A 3843-nucleotide genomic window follows, 5' to 3' on the forward strand; every position below is an offset into this window, starting at 1 on the left:
CAGTTTTGTCATCGAGCCATCATAAAATTTGTATAATTTTTACGGTCCTATAAAGTGACAGTCATCGGTTTTTAGTTGGACATCCACTTGATAAGGTCGCTTGTCTCCTTGATTTGCTCGCTCGCATTTGTATTATAATTATCCCCTCTTTCCATATTTTTGGTTTTTCAATTTTCCCAACTCATTTTCCCCTGGAAACTCTAGATTTGATTGTTTTTTAATGAAGCTTCGGTGGGGAATGTGTAACGAAATTTGTGGATGGGTTTAATTGGTTACAGCATTTAGATACGATAATTATTGAATATCTTCGAATATTTATCCAACCATGGGGTTTTATGCGTCGGAATATCTTGGATCTCTAGTTTGTAGTTGATTAAAACCGGAGCAAGGGTGTAGGAAAAAGTGAATGAAATTTTATTGCATGGTAATTTGGAAAGTCTTGAATGAATTTTATGCTGTGAAAATCTGTTGAAGTAAAATAAAGATAAGATAAGAATATTTTAAAAAGAAAGTGCTAACTTATAATGTATAAAAAGAGTTTGAAGTCAATTAAGATGATAGAAAAGGAATTTACTTAGCTATAATGAAAGGATTGGAGATAGGCTTAAATTAATTAAAAACTTTTAAAAATACTGAAAACCATGCAAGTTAAAAATATGGTTTACAATATCGTAGCCTTGGGCCACACTTTCCCCATTCCAGTATTTTTTTGAAACCCACAATTTTCCTAGACTCGCCTTTCCTTCACTCGATGTCCGAATCACTTTACCCTGCCTGATCGCTAAATCCCAAATGACAGGGGAGCTCAAAACAAATGTTAACCTCCTGTTTCTGCCCCCTGAAAAAATTTGTCCAACTTGTCGGAGCTTCCTGCTGTTACCGCTCTCCATTGGACTTCCCCCAGCCCGCCCCTTCATCAATTTAATTGAAACGCCCACGTCATAAACTTGGAGGCAGTTTGTCGGATGTCTGCCCGTCTTTTGGCCCCCATTGCGTGTTCAAATGTTTGCCACTTGCACCCACGCCCACTTAAAGCAAACTCCTAACTCCTGCTCCCCCCCTGCCCACCACCAAAAAAAAAAATAAAACACATTTCTGCATGTACATTGTACAGACAAATGCAAGCGGCCACTAAATTTCGGGTAAAATTATTGTTATTACACCGAAATCGTTTATTATTAATTTTAATGTATGGACAGGGCGACTTTGCGTTGCGTGACGCTCCCCATGGCGACTGGCTTGTGCATCCGAAAATAAGCCAAATCCGCTGCAAATGCGTCACGTGACTCATCCAACGACCGAGGGACAAAAAACGCAGACGCAGACAGGAATCGTCCTTTGTTTCCTGGTTCGGTTTTGGGTATGTTTTTTTATTGCCGCACTGGAATTTCGATCTCAAATGTAGTTCTTTGAATATTATCCATTAATTGTTTACCGATTCTTAACGAAAATAAATTTGTTATTTTAATTTGTTTCCAATTTTTTTTAAGCTTGGAAACTTCGTATAAAAATAATATAAAAGAGTTTTTTAAACTTTATTTAAAAGTTTTCTAATTTAATTTAATAAAATAGAATTGGGAAGCATTAATAGTTAAGTAAGGTAAATTTTTCTCAGTGCTAATGATTTTTTTTGTTTCTATTATTTTCCAAAGGACGTGCCCGACTGGGTGCAGCTCCTGTCCAGGTAACGCAATTCAGCGGATGGGAAGGGTAAGGAGGCACGCGTCGAGTTCTCAATCCTCCCCTGCATCGAATGGAACTTTTTATGCCTAATTGAAATGGCGAGGAAACTTTGTTTTCATTTTTTCCATGTTGTTGCTCACCTTCTGACACGCTCGTGGCTCATTAATTATAACTCCCGCATTGAGTGGGTTGCTAACAGGTAGTAAACTGGCAGAAAAATTGTCTGAATTGGTTGAAAAAATATAAATTATAAGGAATACATGAGGTTAGAATTTTGTACATAAAATTGTTTTTAATGGAAATATATTGTTCTACAAAATATATTTCATTTGTTTTGGATTTCTTCGGCTATTAAATTAGTCCAACGTTCACCGCAAATTTCCCTGAGTGTAGGCAAAGATAGGGTTGCTGAGCAGTCGGGGTGTGTTATTGGGTTTTATGTAAATTTGTGACAACCATAAAAAGCTGAGCCGGCATAAAATGCATGGAAATGTTATTTCCAGCTTATTGGTGCTGCACTTTCCATCATTGATGCACTTGGAGGCGGCGGCCAGATGACTCTTCCGGCTAAGCTTGAGGGTGAATCGAACTAAAAGGACCTTACTTTCCCAACCAGGACCTTCGCCGGCCCAAAAGTACTTTATCATTCTGCACGCTAAATTAATCAAGTGGCTAGAGTTTAGTCTGGTTCTCTGTTTCTGTTTTTAATTTGTACAGCTCATGGAATATTCAAGCAGCATATGGCCGCAGTCGTTGAGGGGTCATGCAATCCTTGCTCCTTGAGGCTGCATAAAATTAGGCAAAAACAAGTCGGAAATTAAAAATCAACCTGGGCTGTCATGTGGCCACAATAGCGGGCGGTACGAGCGATCCTTTGAACTTGGCCTGTCAGGACCTAAGAGCAATGGCTATGATTAATCGGCCTCATCTGTTGTTTACCATTTCTCCATTTCCCCGCTAATGGGCGTGAAGCCATTAACAATTTCTCCCGATTTCGTTCTGCTTGCCTCAAGGGGAAATATATATAATTTTCCACTGGATGTTACAAGAAACTATTTTACATTTAAAATTTTCTTACATATTAAATACTTACATATAAATAAATGTGAAACTTTATTTTATATATATACCCTTGCAGAAGGTATTATAATTTCAGTTAGAAGTTTGCAACTCGGTGAAGGATACGTTTCCGACCCTATAAAGTATATATATTCTTGATCAGCATCACTAGGAGAGTCGAAATCGAATGCGTGAAAGAAAAGTTATGGATTTAGAACTGCAGGTTTTTGGTCACTTTTCTGCAAAGACGAGTTTTTCGGAGATTTACAAAGGGGTTACATCATAAAAATGACAAAAAATCGACCCGAAATTACAAACCAATTTTTAAACGCAGAGTTTTAGAGAATTAAGCCACAAGACTATAAAGATATGCCATTTTGAAATCAGATTTTTGCAAGAAAAGTTATGGAATTAAGACTGAAGGTTTTTGGTAATTTTTTATACCCTTGCAGAGGGTATTATAATTTCAGACAGAAGCTTGCAGCGCAGTGAAGGAGACATTTTCGACCCTATAAAGAAGTCGGAAAGAAGAAGAAGTACATAAGTCGGAACGAGCCAGATCGGACGACTATAGGATAAGAACAATCTGAAAAATAAATGAAAAAATTATTATATGTCTATAATTTCATAAAAAACGGACGACTATAACATTAAAGCTGCAAGGGTATATGAACTTCGGGTTTCCGAAGTTTGCTTTCTCTCTTGTTTTTGTATATAGATTAAGTCCTCAATTTAAATATTAAAGTAAATTTAAAGCGTATTTGATCTTTATTTGCATTAAAGCCAATTTCCATTTTTCTATTTGGGTGAGATGACAACTATTATTTAATTTTCTGTGTGGCTAAAAAAAAATATGTTAAAAATGCTCGGAAGGTAAATAGCTTTCCTGAAAGCCTAGACAACAGGTTCAGTGGTAGTTTCAAGGAGTGAATCCCCGGCTCCAGGAATTTTAAATCATGGCGACAATTTGGAGAGATCCGAAAACGGTAAGCAAATTGGCACGGACTTGTTAGCCCGGCTCGCTGGCATTTCAGGCATCTTAAGTACGCCCACCAGAACATGTAAATAGAGTTTCGGTATCGAGGAAGAGGGAGCACGGTA

The sequence above is a fragment of the Drosophila elegans genome, unplaced genomic scaffold (assembly GCF_018152505.1).
Source record: "Drosophila elegans isolate 14027-0461.03 unplaced genomic scaffold, ASM1815250v1 contig_814, whole genome shotgun sequence".
Lineage (NCBI taxonomy): Eukaryota > Metazoa > Arthropoda > Insecta > Diptera > Drosophilidae > Drosophila > Drosophila elegans.